Raw genomic sequence first — 19,719 nt, forward strand, 5'->3', positions numbered from 1 at the left:
ACAGATTCACCAGCTGCTGTTTACCAGCAGTGGGGATTGAGCTAAGCCAGTCCTGAGTTTGGCTTTGTCTTCAGGGTAAGCCCAGGAGGGATATTTAAGCTTTCTTCAGCAGTGCAAGGAAGAGGGAGAAGTAAGGAGCAAGCAAGGAATGAAAGTCAAGGCAAAAGAAAAAAGAGGCAGAGGCAATAGAAAGCAGGAAAATAATGAGGAGAGGAGAGGAGAGGAGAGGAGAGGAGAGGAGAGGAGAGGAGAGGAGAGGAGAGGAGAGGAGAGGAGAGGAGAGGAGAGGAGAGGAGAGGAGAGGAGAGGAGAGGAGAGGAGAGGAGAGGAGAGGAGAGGAGAGGAGAGGAGAGGAGAGGAGAGGAGAGGAGAGGAGAGGAGAGGAGAGGAGAGGAGAGGAGAGGAGAGGAGAGGAGAGGAGAGGAGAGGAGAGGAGAGGAGAGGAGAGGAGAGGAGAGGAGAGGAGAGGAGAGGAGAGGAGAGGAGAGGAGAGGAGAGGAGAGGAGAGGAGAGGAGAGGAGAGGAGAGGAGAGGAGAGGAGAGGAGAGGAGAGGAGAGGAGAGGAGAGGAGAGGAGAGGAGAGGAGAGGAGAGGAGAGGAGAGGAGAGGAGAGGAGAGTGCTTGTCTCAAACAGTGGATTTAAAGTGCAACCTCAAATGGTATGAGTGTTGGCAATGCTCTATCTAAGCTAAAACATGACAATGACAACATAGCAGGAGCAAAAAATGTGAGTGTGGACTATTTGAGAGGGGAGGGAGCCTTTTGTAAGCAATTGTTTGCAGATAGTTTTACGATGATTCAATGCAGTTGATGTAAAATCTGGCTCAGTTGAACTGGGTGTCGGCCAGCCTGGTGTGGCTACTAAAATTTAGCTCAAATTGGTATTTTACACCAATTGTTTTAGGTGAGGAGAGAGGTGGTGCCTCTTGGGCTGGCATCCCTTCTGCTAGCCCCAGGCACAAGGGCTGGTTCTGCTCCCCCAGGCCCCTGCCATGTGCCAGTATGGGTGGTTGGCAGGCTTGTTGAGAATCAGGTCAGAGAACTGATCCATGGGAAAAGAGAAAAAGGGAGAGAGGGGATTGTGGTGGTCTTTTTTCTTTTCCCAGGCTGTTTTTCCTACCCTCAGCTACTAAGTAAGAAACCACTAGGGCCTCCCAGAAACCCTCCAGCAAACCTTCAGCAACACGGATCAGTATTCCCCCGGCTGCCAAGGTAAATACAAGCAGTGAGGGAAAACAACAGCGGTAAACCCCAAAACCCTGCAAGCCTCCTTCATCCACTTTGACAAATGGTAGTGACAGGGGCCTCTGTTTGGGGGGAATGCTGGGTGGGTCCCCTCAGAAACCCCCTTGGCAGACCCATGTGCTCCCTCCTGCCCCTCGGCGGGAGCGCTGCTTGCTTTAGGAAATGCTGAGCTGCACATCACCGTGTCCCTTGTCAGCACTCAGCAAGCTCATATTAAAACAAGAGGGAGGCCAAGTGGATAAGAAACTGAAAGCCTCCCTGCTGGCTACGGGGAATTCCTTCCCTGGCAGAAAATCATTGCCAGATCTACCAAAATTCCTGCCAGATTTCTTCCACATAATAAATGAGAGTTCAGATAATATTTTCAGTGCCACAGATTTTAATTTTTTTAAAGTGTTGCATAGAAAATACTTGGTGAGTCCTGCCATTGCTCTGTCAGTGTAAAAGGAATAGGGCTTCCTTGTGTTTGAAGAGATAACAGTGCTCCAGGCTACAAAAGATAACTGTGCTTTTTAATTTAATCTTACAGCCATGACAGCAGCGCAGGGGGTCTCTGCTGCAAATATGCTCAACCTGCATTGACTGATGGCTGTAATATCTGAAACCTGGTGGGTTGCTTAGGGGAAAGTGCCAGAAAAAGCATCTTTTTCTTACTACAGAACCTCAGAAGACTGAGATGCAGTCAGATGTAAATACCTGGTTTGGTAGATCATACATTTGGGGTTCTGTTCAGACTCTCACTAGGTGCTGGTGGTGGCTTGCTAATAATTACAGTTACATTTTTGAGTGGTGTAAAACATTGGGAGATACATTTGTGTCCTAAAGCTGGAGTGTAAATCCCTGCAGATTATGAGGAGCAAAGAAGACGATTCACTCTTCATCTTCCTTTTACATTTAACTTTTACATTTAACAGTTAAGGCAGAAACTTCAAGATTTCTGTGCAGATCATTAGGAACCTGTATTGGTAGGGAGCAGAGTAAAACATGACTACATTTTTAAAATCCAGTAGAAATGCAATGCAGGACAACAAATGCGGCTAATAAAACTCCACCTCTTAAATGTATTTGACAATATACATGTTATTATTGGAGCTATAATTTTTGGATGTTACTTATAGCATTAAAAAAGTAATAAATCCCTCATAGTGAGTATTATTTAGCATCTCTATTTCAGTTCACTCCACAAAAGGATGCCAAGAAATAAAACAATGAATTAGAGGGCCAATGCCTTTTATCAAGTGTCCTTAATTGCTACCCAGGTTGCATTTCTGGCAGATGGAGACCTCTGCAAAGGGCAGTCATGGTGATGAAAGATGCCACAGTGATGGGCACGTGAAACACCAGCAGCAACCTGGGTAGCTGTCACAAGCACAGGTCCAAACCAGTCTATTGCAGCAGTGATTTTTCAAAGTGCCAGCCGTGCCCATAGCCCAAGGAACAGATTTTTAACTCACCTGTGAGAAGCTAAAATATGGGGAGGAGACCCACAATAGATGCCTGCTGCAAACAAAGCAGGGGCCACAAGTTGGACTGCTTCAGACCTAAATTGGCTGCCACCTTTTCTTTCCTACATACCCTTCAAAATAATGCGTAATGCTGTGTCAGACCCTTTCTGAACGCTGCCCCATGGGTTTAATTCCAGTTTGTCTCTGAAGGCACAGTGTCTGCTCTGCTCCTTGAACTGCCATGAACTTAGTGACACCAGGGACCCTTTTTTTGTCACCTTGACAGACCCCACACATTCACCATTCTCATCTACAGTGGGTTTTTTTGTAGGATTCAGCAAACTCACGTGCTGGTCCTACAAATTTCTTTTCAAGGAGCAGGGAGCCAACACAGGGAAGTGCAAAGAACCCAATTAGGGAACAAGTAATTAATTTTCCAAACATCTTCTTTTGTCTTTAGATTTACCAGGCCTTGTAAAGGGCAGGGGCAGCCAGTTTAGTTACACTTGGGTCTCTTCAGGGTGAGTTTGGCTGGTGGGGGTTTTTTATGGACCATTCTGATGAGTCTCCATAGCAATTTTCCCCAGGACAGGGGACTGGCTTTGTCACCACTGGATTGTTGCTTTTCCCTTGTGTAGCTTTCCTTTCTCCAAGTTCTCCCTGAAATGATGGGAGCTATATGTAAGAAATCACATGCTTTGGCTTAAAAATACCTGATCTCAACTCAGCTTACCCAGATCAGAAGCAGATTTAAGCCAAATCACAAGAGTATCCTCTCTGCTTTTGGTGTTGATTTAAACTGGGGAGAAAGTAGGAAGATTTAAGATTAAATGGTCTCTCTTAGCCACTGCCAGCCTGCCTGAGCAAGGACCATCGATGGTATCAGCTGCACCCATCACCTTCAGCCTCTTAACACAGATGCACACACTCTGGGGTCAAAGACTTTTTAAATATCCTTGACCCAGCAGAAAAGCACACATAAACCACAAAATTATTGGCCATGAATCACAAATCCATTATGTGAAAGACAAGTGTCCTTGGAAATTGCTGAGGGATGCAGGTCATCCTCTTAAAATTCTCCGTGGCTCTTGGCACAACACAGAATGGAAGGATGAGAGAGGCGGCGACGCTCGCTGGATCACACACACTGGCTGCCCCAGAGCCCAAGCCTCTCCTGGTGACAGACACAGCAACAGAGTTACAGAATCACAGAAGATTCTGAACTGGAAAGGGCCCACAAGGATCATCGAGTCCAGCTCTTAAGAGAGGTCAAACCCACAACCCTGGAGTTATTAGTGCCATGCTTCAACCACCTGAGCTAATCTCAGGGAAGACATTGGGAAGCAGGTCTTGTTTCTGTTGCACAGCAAACACCAGCATGTCTGGGACAGAAAGCAGGAGAAGTTACAGTATGTTTGCACCTCTTCTTTGGGTGACAAAAACCGAAGTAATACAGAAATCACGCTGGTTTACCTTAATTTGGTAATTATATGCTATTTCTTATCTTCAATAAGCTGAGAACTTGTGGTTTATCCAGAAGAAAAGGCTCTCCTCCAGGTTTCCACACTGCCATGGATTAGCATCCTTCTTCAGATGCTGCCCTAGAAAGCATTGCCTTCTCCTCTTAAGCTTTCTCCCCATGAGCACTGATGCCTCTGCCAGGCAATGGCTCCAACTGCCCAGGTCACCAGGCAGCACATGGATCATGGAGCCCATCCCGGGTCCCCAGCAAAGTCACCCTGCTGTCAGAAGGGGGCCATGGCCTGGGCTGTCTCTCTGCATGCATGTATCTCTCAGCTGCCTGGATAAGCCTATCGGCTCAGAGTTGTGTAATGTGTTTCCATGATGGATCACTATAAAATCACCAAGAGATCCTGAGGCAGCCTGACACCTGTAATTGGCTGGAGGAGCAGATACTGCTTTGGAAGGCGACTTGGCAGGGAAATTTTTGGCAGGGTATTTTTCCCTCACACTTTTTCTCTCTGCCTGGTCACAGCAGGTTATTTTACATTTGTTTAAACTGGTTAGAGAGTAATTGTTTTTCTTTTGAGAAAGTTGAAATGAAAGAAAACTGTCCGATCTAAAGGCTGTGGTATAGAAAGGAGGAGAAGAGGGCAAGGCTGTGTAAAATTACACTGTCTGAGAAAGTCACAGAGATTTAACTGCTTACAATCCCATTAGGCTTCTGCTGAAGAAGGCAAATCTGGTTTAAGCTGGAGGAGGGTTTCCAAAGCCTCTGCCATCACAGGAGCCTGGAGCAATTCCTGCCTGGCTGATGTTTACAGTACTCGCTGGGGTGGCAGCTACTGCCCTGCACTGCCTTGCTTGTTCCCATGGCCAATCCCCCCATCTTGTCCCAATCGCAGTTATTTGGATCTGCTAGAACATTGCCCCAGAGCTGCTAACCCAAGGATTTACAATGCTGTCTTGTCCTCTCCAGTGTGCCAGGAAATCGGGCCAACCTCTGGGGCAGCCAGTTTTGGGCCAACGTGGTAGCCTGGGATGTGTCATGTTGGCTGCAAGGTGCCATGCAGCTGTCCCCAACGGGCACTGCTGTGGCCTGCTGCAAAGGGAGATGATGGGCAGAGCTCAAGTCTCATGTAAAAACATGGATTCCTGAAATGATGTGATGGGTCATGCCAGGTCCCGAGACGTCGGGTTGGGTGAGCTCTGACAGGTTTGTGCAGGTATGAGGAGCATCACTGCTCGTGTAGGGCTGTGGGTTTAATGCTAGGAGCCAGCTCCAAGCAAGATGTTGAGCTGTGGAGTGGCAGGTCAATCCCTTGTGGGAGCTGAGATTGCACAAGTTATTTGGGAAGCTGAAAGCTAAACTCAGATGGAATCAGTAGTGCCAAAGGAACTGTAGCCAGCCCTCATTGCAGCAACACCATGCTGCAGTGCTCATTTCATCAGAGGAAGAAAAATCTCTTTGAGCCTGGATAACCTAGCATCAATCAGTACTGGAGTGTTTGATTTAATACCTGCTTACTGTTTTACTTTAAATATTTAAAAATAACTAGCTAGGAAGTTATTTGTATCTTTTTCATATCCAAATTGCAGGAACACAATTCTTTTGCACTGATGGAATTTAAACTGTTTGTTAATTATTTCTCAATATTAACATTCCAAGAAGCAAAACAAACATCAAGACAAAAAGGCAGAGTGAAGAATATTTACACTATCATTTGTCATATGTTAGTCTTCAAATGGCCATCACCATCCTCATTATTGTGCATATTATGATTAATCATTAGCAGCTCAGTGTTCATCTTCAAGAATTCTCTGAGCCTATTTCTCAGGCTTCCCTTATACAATTGATAGGTCCTGAGGAGTTAATTGCTATAAAATTCAGTTGCAGATGATGCACAAAAATTTTAGAAAATATGGAAAATAACTTCAAAATTAACAAGGGATAAAGATAAGAAAATGTGGAGTGGGCAAATCAACATTTGGTGAGGATAAGACACTTTTGTTACTATTTTATAGTGATTTTCCATTCTGGACAGAGTACAGACTCTAGATGTCCTTGTTAATATGCCTACATACTTCAGAAAGCACAAATTGTGAAACATTTCTGGTTTGATTCTTACATTTTCCTCTCTCACTCTATTTAGGGGCTTCATCTGCCTGTACTATCTCGAGCAGCCTTAGGACAGGAAGGTTAAGTTGGCACAGCTCCCTGCCCTCTCAAAGCTCAAACTGAAGGCAAAAACCCTTCTTAAAAACCTGGATTTAGTCTTGCTTCTTACAGCTCAGCATTTTTGCTGATTTAGCACAGGTGAGCTCATAGAATCACAGAATTGTTTGTCTTGGAAAAGGCCTCTAATATCAACTGTTAATCCAGTACTACCATGTACACCACTAAACCACGTCCCACTTGCCACATCTGCACATCTTTTAAATACCTCCAGGAATGGGGACTAGGCAGCCTGTTCCAACACCTGACAACCTTTTTGGGACATAAATTTTTCCTAGTATCCAGTCTAAACCTCCCCTGCTGCAGCTTGAGGCCATTTCCTCTTTGCCCTTCACTACTTGCTTGGGACAAGAGACTGACCCCCACCTGGCTACACCCTCCTTTCAGGCAGCTGTAGAGAGTGATAAGGTGCCCCTGAGCCTCCTCTTCTCCAGGTGCCATGCCATGCAGGTGCCAGTCCCATGTCCCTTCAGGATCCCATAGCAGCCAGTGGTTGTTTTGCAGTGCAAAGGTACTTTCTAGGCTGCACCACACCAAGCTCCTGATCCAGAATGGGATTTAGTGGCTATGGTTAGCTCAGCCCACAGCTCCTGAGCCTAAATCCAGAAATGTGAACCTCAAAATCCTGTGCAAGCTGCTGCTGAAGCTTGGAGAGGGTTCAGACTTGGGGCCATGGCCTCAATGCATGTCACACCTAGAAAGCAGAGGGATCAGGAGCCAGCAACCTGTAGCCCAGCCAAGGCCACCCTGCAGAGGTGCTGCTGGAGACCTGCTTTGGGTGATGGTTCATCGTGCTGAGCACAGCATCTTGTCCCACGGAACGTGGTCGTCCTCCTGTCATGGCCAGGCCTGGGCTACCAGAGGGCTACCCTAAACTGCAGAGGAACAGATTCAGACAGCAGCAAGGGGCGTGAGCTGAGGAAGCACCTTCTCCCCTCACATAAGAGGTGCAATTTAAAGCAAAGCCCTCAGCCTGTGTTTGCTAAAGGTCTCCTGGCTCATTGTACTGAAGCTTCTCCCAGACCCACTCTCCATCCCTATCTGGTACCGGAACCATAGGCATCTGCCTCTGGGTACAGCCTTCTCTTCTTGGACAAATGTGAAAATGTTAGTCTGAAAATGTCTTCTTTAAGCTAAAACCAGTGGCTCAAGTACATTGTATAGCCAAAATGTATCTTTATAAATGTAAATAAATGCATATAGCATAGAAATATGAATTTGTGTTCATTATGTAGTATTAATATCTGTTTCATATATAAATGCTCTACATGTGTATATACAGATATTACCTTTATAAACTTTGTTTACATGGACACATTATATGCAAAATACGTATTTGACTATAGTAGTTTTGCATTTTATGTACTTAGTGTTGCACTTTCCCTTCACTTGCGGGTGGAGAGGCTTTGACGCTGTGCTGGGTGCATCTTTGAAACAGAGCATGCAGAAAGGGAAACACAGCCCAGTTCTGATTGGATTAATCCACCCTGAGAGATGCTCCAAAAACATCACTTGCAGGTTTCGATAGGAGAGAGGCAGAGGCTTGTAAAGAGGAGGCCACTTTGTTGCAGAAGGGAAGGGTGTTTTTGCAATGTGCTCCTGGCAGAGGGAGAGAAGGGAGCCATGGTGAGTCTGTGTGTCCGTGCAGTGGGGTCCTGGATGCTGGATGTGCTTGACCTACACTGGGAGGCATAGATGCTCATGAAGAGGAGAAAGGGTGAGGGAGGATGCCAGGGGAGGTTTGAGCATGCCGAGGCTTGGGCAGGAATGGATTCCTGGTGCTACAGCTCTGATCTGCCACAGGACACTGTAGGCACTGGGGACTTGGCAGATGTGCCAAGGGGAAAGTGACCATGCAAAGTTTGGGGTTCCTTAGAGATGACCAGGCTGCTCCCCCCAGCATCTAGGAAGCAAGATTGCTCCTCAGTCAGGTCAATACTCCTAAAGCAACAAAAAGGTGTTGGTTTTGTTCTACATCAGAACAGAGGGAGGAAAAAAATTAAAAACCTGGAAATATTTGTGACAAGCTCCCTGTTCTTGCAAGGGAAGTGATTCCCTTCCCAGCAGGAAGCATGTGGTGGTGCCTGTGCAAGAGGCACACTTGGCAGCACATCCTTGTCCCACTCAGCTTCACACCCCAGATGGGGTCTGCCCCTGGGCAGAGCATGGCCAGGAAAGGCCAGATCTGATCCTAGATAGCCTACCTGAGCTGCGCTGCTGTGAGCAGAGGGAAGCCATCTGGCTGGGACGGAGGCAGAGAGCCTGTGGCTGCTGTGCCACGTGTGAGGTTCCCGTCTGCCATGCAGAAGCTTGGCTGCACAGAGCTGTTTAGGAGGGCTCTGCCATGCTTGGAGGGAAAGAGCAATTATCTGCCCTGCCAGTGAGTTCTTGGGTTTATGTATAGCCTCACGCCTTCCCCTAAAAAAGCTTCAGTGCAGAAATTGCAAAGCTGAAGAGATCCTCTGCAATTAGGGGAGAAGACATCCCTCTTTCAGCTAACCCGAGAAAAAGAGCCGAATGAAACCCTGCATTGTTAATGTGCTCCAGCTTAGTCAGTGCGGAGGGTAATAAACAAGGCAGACTTGGTTGGGATAAAAAAAGCGTTGAGTATGGCGAGATTATGAAACAATAGGTACTGATAGAGAGGCAGCACAGAGCCAGCCGCAGAGCAGAAGCTTTACTGAATGCCTGGGTTTGAATGAATCCTAATGATAATCACGGGCTACATGGCAATTTGTTTAAATAACGTGCCTCCTGCTTCCTCCCAGCCCGGCAGAATGAGTCCCTACATGTTAATTGCTTCATTTTGAACAGAAAGCTCCTCTCTGTGTGGCAATATTATATATTTAATTTTCGCTGTTTATTTACTCTGCCCTTCTCCAAGCCTTTTGCTGTCTATGAAGGCATCTGCTGCTGTCATTTCGTATTTCAAACAAAGGTGTTTGCATCAAAGCTCTGAAGCAGTTACAGGGAATCTCTCAAGAAAAATGCACGGGATGAGTGAGATTTTAGGAGGGATGAGGAGCTGTTGAGACAACCTACAGGTCACTGGTAAGCACCCCTGCACCACAAGTGTCTGAGCTTTGTGAGGGGTTGGGACAGGCTGCAGCTTGATCCTCTCTCAAGCACCCTGCCCCTTTCCAAACAAAATGCTGTTGTGGAGGCTGAAGAACACCCAGGAATGTATCACTTAAGATTAACATCAACTGCATTCACTGGGCTTGCTCACTGGAGAGCCTGGCATGCTTATGGTTTATCAGAGAGCAATAATAATAACAACAAAAATCTGGAATTTTAGCAAGATTCCCCACTGATTAAGTTCTATTTCACTGCTGGAGCAGAAGCAGACTTTGCCACACCACCATAACACTGGTGGAAGCAGAAGCAGAGGCAGTAGCACTTTCTGGACATCTATAGCCAGATTTCTTGTTGCTGCTGCTGAACTTAAACCTGACTCTCCTCTCTCTGCCCCCGTTCAGTTTCCCCCAAGAGCCTTTCTTGAAGGGTGATTAACCCATTATTGCTACACATTTTTTGTCATTAACATCCAAAGAGGAGCAGGGAATTCAATCCCAGCTGGTTTTGTGCACAGTAGTTTATAGGTGTGAATTAGCATCCTCTCGTGTGCCCTTTGTTCCCATGTGACTGTGAGTCCATCCTCTCCTGCAGACTGCTACATTAGCTCATTAAATTTACACAGGTTTTAAAACGGTTTTCACAAGGGTCATCTAAAAATGTGGCTGTGAAGGTCATCCTGTTCCAAAACATCCTATTCTCCAGAATACCTCCCCCAAAAGCTGGCTGACTAAAATGCCACTACCATGCTGTGGGATACTTAAAAAGGGGTTACAATTATTAAAAATGTTCACTAGGATATACTGGGAAAGAAAAGCAGGAATGCCTTTGGCAAATGCAAAGAGTGTTTCTAGTAGCTAATTTTGCAGATCTTACAACCTACCTGAAAACAGCAGGATTCCTATTTGTTTCCTGCAATTAAAAAAAAATCAAAAAGAGGGTCTTTTTCTTCATTAATATTATTAAGGGCATTAGAAAATATTTAAACAGTGACATATCCAAATGGCACAAAGTACCCATATGCAATAACACTTATGACTGTTAAATATTATTTAGAATAATGCCTTTATTGCGGGTAGGGCATGTTGCATGTTGCTGTGGCCCCACAAGGAGATGTCACAGAGGAAGGTGTGCCTGGGAGGAGCGCTGCCTGGAGAACAGATGAACCTTGGGCCTTATGCTATTATTTGGCTGCTGCAACTTCATGTAGAAGCAAAGTGTTGGTGAAGAAGCAAGTCCCTGCTTTTTGCTGTCACTCACCATCCCCTTGTGAAGCTGGCATGATGAATCATACTCCAGATAACTTGCACTGCAGGCAAAAGGCTTGGTGTCATTGTACAGGTGACTGGTCCTGAAAATCATTACCAAGATCAGCTCCTTTCTAGCTACAGGACTGAAGATGGTCCAATCATCACATATCCTGCACAGCCCTGGTGTTCAGATTGTACTGAAAAAATGTATAATCAGTTTTGGTTCCAAGTTTTAACAAGCTTTTAGCTACAACTAATAATAGAATCATAGAATCACAGAATATAGAGTTGGAAGGCACCCACAGAATATAGAGTTGGATCACCAAGCCTTGAGAACACCCCAAGAGTCACACCATGTGCCTGAGAGCATTGTCCAAATGCTTCTTGAACTCTGTCAGGCTGTTGTTGGACACTTCCCTGGAGAGCCTGTTCCAGTGTCCCACCACCCTCTGGGTGAAGAACCTTTCTCTAATCTCCAGCCTAAACCTCCCCTGACACAGCTTCAGGCCATTGCCTTGGGTCCTGTCACTGGTCATGAGACTGAAGATATCAGTGCCTTCCCCTGATGAGGAAGCTGTAGCCAGCATTGTGGTCTCCCCTCAGTCTCCGCTTCTCCAGGCTGAACACACCAAGTGACCTCAGCCACTCCTCATATGGCTTCCTCTCAAGGACCTTCGCTACATTCATAGCCCTCTTTTGGGCACTCCTAACAGCTGTCTTACACTGTGGCACCCAAAACAGCTCCAGCACTCGAGGTGAGGCAGCTCCAGTGCAGAACAGAGCAGGACAATCCTCTCCCTTCCCCAGCTGCCCATGCTGTGCCTGATGCACCCCGGGACAGGGCTGGCCCTCCTGGCTGCCACGGCACTGCTGACTCTTGTTCAACTTGTCATCAAGCAGGACCTCCAGGTCCCCTTTCCTCAGTGCTTCTCTCTAACCCCTCATTCCCCAGTCTGTCCATACATCCTCTCAATATTCAAGGGAGTCAACAGCTCCTCCCAATTTAATGATGTAAGCAAACTTAGCTTCCTTTCCAGTCCTGCATCAGAGTAATTAATGAAGGTGAGGAAGAGCACACGGTCAAGGATGGACTCCTGTGGAACCCCACTAGTGAGAAGTTCCCACTCTGATGTCACCCCATTCACTATAACCCATAAGCCAGCTGCTCACCAATCCATGGTGCATTTATCCAGCTGTGTGCTGGATATTTTATCCAGAAGGACACTGTGAGACAGTATTGAAAGCTTTGCTGAAGCCCAAGATTACACCTACTGGCTTTTGGAGATCAACTGGGTGGGTTACCTTGTTGTAGAAGGACGTTAGGTTTGACAAGCAGGACTTCCCCCTCATGAAGCCATGCTGCCTATGACCAATGTCTGTGTCATCCAGGTGTTTTCAATACCTCCCAGAATAATCTTTTCCATGATTTTACTGGGACTGGTCTGGATGTCTTTGTAGATGGCCAAGGCCATCTACAGTGAGAGATCAGGATATGTGCTTATTCCTCTCCTCAGAGGATAAAGGAAACAGAGCCAGGTGAAAGCAAGGCCCTACAGGGCCTCAGTAGGGCATCCAGCTAACTAAGGGAATGCGTTAGATATGTCTTCTGGAGCACATGGACACAAAGAAGTGCAGTCTGGCTGCAGGCCAGCACAACTCCATACGAGGACAAGATCATGCAGTCCAAGAGAAGAACTGGGCAGTGATCGCTGAAGCTTAACTTAGTCGAGTTGCAGAATGACTCCAGGCTCTAGGAGTCCAAGCCACTGAGCAATTCACCAGTCAAGCTAACACCAGCAGCTGCAGATCCTTCCACATCAATGCAACAGGGCTTGCACTGGTATAAATCATGTGCGTCTCCAGATTCAGACACAGGAAAATGAGAAAGGAAGAGAAAAAAAGGGCAGAAACAGAGATAGCTCTAAAAGGGAACTTTCTTACAGACCAATCCTGAGAGGAACAATCAGGCTGTGACTATAAGGCGCAGCTAGGCAGTTCATTGCTACACAAGGTCACAGTTTACCTTCCCCCACCACCGCCCGCAGTGGCAGGCTCATTGTGGAGCGACGGATGCAGAGCTGAGTTGACAGCCAAACCTGGGGGATCTGGCTGTTTCCCCAGGATGGATCTGACATCCCTGGCTCTTAGGATGAAGACAAAGGGTGAAATATTATGATTGCCATTCCACAGAGGGGAACGAATAGCAGCATTGTCAAGGCTATCTGCACGGCAGGGCAGCCTTATCAGCTCCGGAATAGCAGAGTGCTATCCTGAAAAGCATGTCTAGCGAGGACAGAGCTATTTCAGTAAAACTGGGGTTTGTTGTTTTTTTTTTTTTTTTTAGCAGTGTAACACCCTCCTGAACGCAGTGAGCAGTGATGCAGCTACAAGCAATGTTTTTGACAGTTTAACACTCACTAGCTCAGAAGCTCCCTCCCACTTGCACGGCTGTGTTAGCTGGGAATATCAGTCCTTCCCTCTCCTCACCGACATAGCCGGCCTGCTTCACCTGATTGAGACTTTCTGTGTGACCTGTGTGACAAACTACTTAGGGTAGAGTTTTACCAGAGCCTTGCTGACATGGCAATGTGTGCTTTTGTACCAGTTACAGTCACCACCTCCTTCTTTCCCACCCCACTGTGACAGCAGCAGCACCAGCAAACAGAAAATGCAAAGGATTTTGGTTTTGTCCTCACCATTTGGTCCAGCTCTGGCTCCTCTCCCCAGAGCCCCAACTTTCAATGTGTTTATACTGTTGAGAAGCCTCAAGGCAGCTCTGTTTGCTTTCTTATCCCAACCAGCACGGCTCTGCAAGGCAAACCTCCAGCAATACACGGAGAATAGGAAAAAAGGCCATCTGTCACTACTGTTCACTCTGTCTGAGGAAATAATTCAAGTAGCTTCAGCAGAGATCTTTTGCTGCGTGACATGCATCTCCTACAGGGATTTTAGCTACAGGATTATTTGACCATCGCTTTTTAAATAGATACAAAGTTTCCCAGAATTTGGGAACTATCAGCCTGCAACAAATCAATGGCTGTTGTATCACTTATTTTAACATTAGTGGGAAAATGGGCTTTTAGAGCAAATGGAAAAAAAAGTTATGAACTGAGAGAGAACTGAAGAAATGGACTACAAGCAACCCAACCCTTTCCTAAAGACATCTCTGGGAAAGTACAGACTCTTAAAATAATTAGATGGCCCTCCCTTTACTGTTACATCTGAAGGTGTGTTCACACTCCCTACTCAGGGAGCTTAATTTAGGAGTTATAACTACTACATTCAAATTAGTCATGAGTGACTCAGACTGCTCAGACTTGATTCCTCAGACAATGGAGAGATGGAATTGTGACAGGCATTAGGGTACAAGCAGTCTGAACATGGCCTTGGCTGCCTCACCTTCCTTCGATGTGTTCTGACATCCCTCTGAAGAGGGAAGCGCTGTTTCCATCCTACACACAGGAAAAGATGACTTTGTCTGGAGCAAGCTACCAACTTGCATGAAAAATGTCTCTTCCACCAGCTTATCTCGATTTTGCCAGTGTTTACTTTGGCCAAGAGCAGCACTTTTTCCACACAAAATCCTCACCAAACTACTGCAGCCATAATTCATTGTTCATAACATTTGTTCACTTATGAAAAGGTCATAAGCCCTCCTATACTAAGAACAGATATTTTAAGGGAAAAGGGAATTTAGATTTCTCAGCAATGGGGATTTTAACATGCACTGCTTGCCAATATAATGAGCACATCCAACAAAAATGACCCAAGTCTTCACGTTTGAAGCTAGGAAGTGTCTTGTCTACTAACATGCCAGAGTTTTCCATGGAGTGACTTGGCTTCAATTTTTGCTCTCCCTATATTATCTTCAATTAAATTGCAGACACAATGCAACCTAAAGACATACACACAAAGATATCAACTCTTTTCTTGGCATGCTCTGGAATGAAGGAATGGTGACCTTAGTTTTATTTACTCACTTCACACTGAATTTCTAGCATTTTAGCAGCTGACTCCCCATGAGAATGTTCTTTCAATCTCATTTAATCCCCAGCCCATCTCTCTTGATTGCAGCAAAGGAAATTCCAGTGTCTAAGGAATCATTCCTCTTCCCAGGAAGTGTCAGACATTAGAACCATGCGGAGGGACAAAGAGCTCTTCTGCTGACTCATCTTGGCAGCCAGATCAGGTCAGCTTTCTTAGCTCCAACACAGAGCTAGAAAAGGAGTTAGGAAAAGCTGAAATGTCTGGATGGGGAAACTAATAAAAAGAAAATATTAAAGGGCTCTTGCACAAGCCAGGTGAGGTGGGAAATGGTACTTCCAACTCTTTGTTCTTACAAATATTTGACAAACTAAAATTAAACATTCAAGCCACCAAGATTTGCCTCAACAGAGAGCTTACAAATGGACTCAAGAGACAAAGGTACAAAGCAAAGTATACCTGAGAGCTCTCTCTACTCCTTTGCACTTTTTTCTGGAAATCTGTATCGTTGAAATACTGGAGTGTATCCAGAGAAGGGCAACATAGCTGTTGAAGGGTCTGGAGCACAAGTCTTTTGAGCAGTGTCTGAGGGAGCTGGGGATGTTTAGCTGAGAAAAGGAGGCAGGGGGGCCTTGCCACTCTCTACAACTGCCAGGGAGGAAGGTGGAGCCACATAGGTGTCAGTCTCTTCTCCCAGGTATCAAGTGACAGGAGAAGAGGAAACATCCTCCAGCTGTACCAGGGGAGGTTTAGATTGGATACTAGGAAAAATTTGTTCCCTGAAAAGGTTGTCAGGCACTGGAACTGCCTGCATTGGACTGCCTAGGGAAGTGGTGGAGTCCTCATTCCTGCAGATAGAACACAGAGATGCAGCACATGTGGAAAAGGTTTAGTGGTGGATTTGGCAGTCCTGGGTTAACGGTTGGGCTTGAGTATCTTAGAAGTCTCTTCCAACCTAAGTGCTTCTATATTTCTATGAAGTCCAAGACATTTATACTGAAAACTATTTTATTGCAGAACTGGGCAAGGGAAGGAACAGCGAAGAGGAGTGAAGAGGCACTTAAATTTGTTCCAAATCTTCCATAACAGGCTTCCTGAAATTACCTTAGCTGCTTTGTTTTGGACACATTTACACAAACAGTTCTTCACTAAGCAAGAAGTAATCCATTTCCAGAAGCAACAGTGGTTTTCAACACCTTAGGTTCCTTGGGGGGCTGGATCCTAGGGCCTTAAAGCCTGGATTCAGAGAGAAAGTTTTTTTGAAACAATGTTTTACTGATTTACTTGCGGTCCTTTGTGGAACTTTATCTTAGCCATGAGCTCGATTGGTTGTCAGTATGCAAGGCAACATCAACACAAGCTGATAGGAAAGATGAGTGAGTACACAAAAATAATCTAAGAACTCAGATGAAGTAAAGAAATTCCCACTATAGAACCTGGTTCCTTCTGTTGTTTTTGAACACAGCTGTATGAATGTCAGTCCACTCCCAAGAAAGCCTGAGGAAAGGAAAAACATCCTGAATATTCATTGGAAGTCTGTATTCTCATGAACATTTGCACCTGAATACCATGTCCTGCCATCTCTGAATGCTTTTTTCTAGCATGGGATTAGAACTGTGTTGAATGACACAACGCACAGCAAGAAGTTTCTCTTTGCAGAGAATCCATGGTACTGGATCCTGATTTTTTGTGGAAGAGCACCTTTTCAGGAAATCCTTGACAGGTGTTTCTAGCCTTCTAGTATCTAATTATGATTTTAATTTTGTTGGAATAGTACTACCTGATTTCATCTACCCCCAAAGCACCACAGGCAGTCCCAGTATTATAAAAAATAACTCCTCTGATCTATATGGAACATGTATTATGTGTCCTGTCACTTCTATTGATTTGTGGATGCAAAAATGAAGTCTTTTTCAGACTTCGTATCTTCCTGCCACAGTACAATGTCAAAAGGACTCAGGAAACATTAGTTAATACAAAGTTTTGTACTCAAAGAGACAGGGTGTCAAATTGTAACATTCAAAGATTAAGAAAACATTTTGGGTGTAAACAATTCGTGGAAATACCTCAACCATTTCACTGGGAAGTATGATTCATTCTTGTTAAAATAAATTTGCTACTAGTATATATATTGCTAAATCTTCACTGAAATTTACTTTTTACTGAAATGCAGCTTTTAGAAATGGGTGTTGCACCCCATTTCTTTGGGCAAAGCTGGGACTGGGAAGAATTCTGGGAAAACATCTGGATTCATTGCCAGGTGCTGAAATGACACCTGGTCTGAGACACAGGTTAACTCACATTCTATTTCTGTGGCCAATGGAATTAAATCTAGCCTCACCTCTTTTAAGAACTCTCATCACAAAACTTATTTTCAGGTGAAAATTTGACTTGCTTTTCATTTTGATAAATAGATTATAATAAGATTTTATTCACCTTTTTTTTTTCTATAGAATTCTCCTGTGTCACCAATAATAAAACAAGAAGTTTTCTGACTTTTACAGAAGAGATACTGTTACATTCTGCAGTATTACAAATGCATCTCATTCTGTTTACAATGAGAAATAAGAAAATTTGAGCCACAAAAGCAGGCTCTTTCCATATTTTTGGTGAATGTAGCAGCTATTTTGAGTATTTTATATTTACCAAAACGTTTTCCATTTAAAACACCAGCTTTGATGAAGACAGCCTCCTCTCTATTTTCAAGCAAGTCTGCATTAAGCTCAAGGTAGCAGCTTCTACTGTTAAATATTCTTAACCACAGCAGTCTTTAGAGAGAGTTGTTTGCTGAATGCAGTTAGATACAGTGATTAGAATTTCTTTAAATACTTCTTCCTTTACCCATGAATGTAAGAAATGTAACTCCAGGTGAAGCATTTGAATGAACACATGATGAGCTGGGAAGGGATCTCCAGATGTCACCTGGTCCAACCCTTCTGCTCATGCAGGGCTACCTAGACCCAGTTACCCAGAACCATGTCCAGTTGGCTTTTGAATATTCCAAGGATGAATATTCCAGACTTCACAACCAGTCTGGCTAAACTATGCCAGTGCTCTGTCATCCTGACAATAAAAAATGTTTCCTGATGTTCAGAAGGAGCCTCCTGCATATGTTTCTGCCCATTGCCTTTAGTCCTGTCACTGTGATCCACTGCAAAGAGCCTGGCTCTGCATTCCTTCCACCCTCCCTTCATGTGTCTTATACGCACTGACCAAATCCTCCTGAGCCTTTTCTTCTCCAGGCTGAACAGTCTGAGCTTTCCCAGCCTAGCCCCATAGGGAAAATGCTTCACCATTAATCACCTTTGTGGCCCTTCTTCAGTCTCTCTCCAGTGTGTCTCTGCCTCTTTTGTACCAGGAGTCCAGGACTGGACACAGCAGTCCAAGTGTGACCCCACCAGGGCTGTGTAAAGGCAAAGAACCACCTCCATTAGCCTGCTGGCAATATTTTGGCTAACACAGCCATGGATACCATTCACTTTCTGTGCTGCAAGGGCACATTTTTGGCTCAGTTCACCTTGTTGTCCACCAAGACCTGCAGGTTCCTTTCTGCCAAGCTGCTTCCTAGATGGATAGCCCTCAGCCTGTTCAGACAGATGGGGTTGTTTCTTCCCAGCTGCAGGACTTTGCACTTCTCCGTGTTGAACTTCATAAGTTTCCCATCAGCCCATTTCTCCAACTTCTTGTGTTCCCTCTGGATAGCAGCACAATCCTCTGGCATATCAGCCAATCCTTTCAAGTTTGTGTCAGCTGCAAATTCCCTAAAGGTGCACTCTGCACTGTCCTGTATCATCCAGAACGTTAATGAGGATGTTAAAGAGGACTGGAGCCAGTAATGACCCTGGAGTACAGTGCTGGTTACTGGCCTCCAAGTAAACTTTGTGCCACTGACCTCCCTCTGGGCCTGGCCATTCATTCAGTTTTTAGTCCACCTCACTGTCTGCTCTTACCACAACCTATTAGGATCTTATGATGTTCCCAGCACTAGATCTTTAGTTAATTACTGACTTGTCCTATTAGTGCCTTCTCCTTCTCACTCCATTTCCTCTCATCAGCAAGGTGTTGTCCACCACCTGGGCCTCCATGCTTATCTAGCTTCTCTTCAACTAGGAGGGCAATCAGCCCGTTTTGCAGCTGTAAACTCATAGGTGTGGCAAGAACATTCCTCTTGGTGCCAGAAGTCATCAGCTTCCATCCATCCTTTTCTCCAGAAGTTTTGCTTACCTTGATAGTGCAAGGCAGACACTGCTGTCTTCCCTGGTCTGAGCTCTTCAAAGACTCAGAGAAGATCCTATCTCCCTTTCAGCTCTCTGGTGTGCCACCTGCTCACTGCCTCCTGAGCTCATCCAGCTGGCAGCACAGCTTCTCCGAGACAGCACACCTCTGGAAGGAAAGAGGGCCATTTTTCTTGGCCTCAGACAGAGGTCACAGGCAATCCCTGCAACCTGGGACTTGGAGAGCAGCATCAGACATCTGAAGCCCAGGCTGTGTGGAAGCTGTATTGGGTTTGCATGGCAAGGTTGTGGTAGCAGGGGGCTACAGGAGTGGCTTCCATGGGAAGCTGCCAGAAGCTTCCCCCATTTCTGACAGATGCAATGCCAGCTGGGTCCAAGATGGACTTACAGCTGCCCAAGATCAAGCCCAGCAGAGACAGTGGCAGAGCCCTGGAATAACAGATTAAAAAGGGGTGGGGGGGAAAACTGCACCATTTCAGCCAGAGAGAGGGGTGAGAACATGAGAGAAACAGCCCCACAGACACCAAGGTCAGTGGAGGGGCAGGAGGTCCTCCTAGCATCGGAGCAGATTCCCCTGCAGTCCCTAGTACTGCCCATGGTGAGGCAGCTGTGCCCCCCATGGGGATCCATGGGGGAGCAGAGATCTCCCTGCAGGCTGTGAAGGACCCCACCCAGAGCACATGGGATACCCCAAGGAGGCTGTGACCCAGAACAGGCCCCAGGGGACCTGTCTGTCCCTGAAGGACTGCACCCAGTGTAAGGGATCCATGCTGGAGCAGTCCATGAAG

This window comes from Fringilla coelebs (genome assembly GCF_963513975.1).
Source record: "Fringilla coelebs genome assembly, chromosome: 2".
NCBI classification, from domain to species: Eukaryota; Metazoa; Chordata; class Aves; order Passeriformes; family Fringillidae; genus Fringilla; species Fringilla coelebs.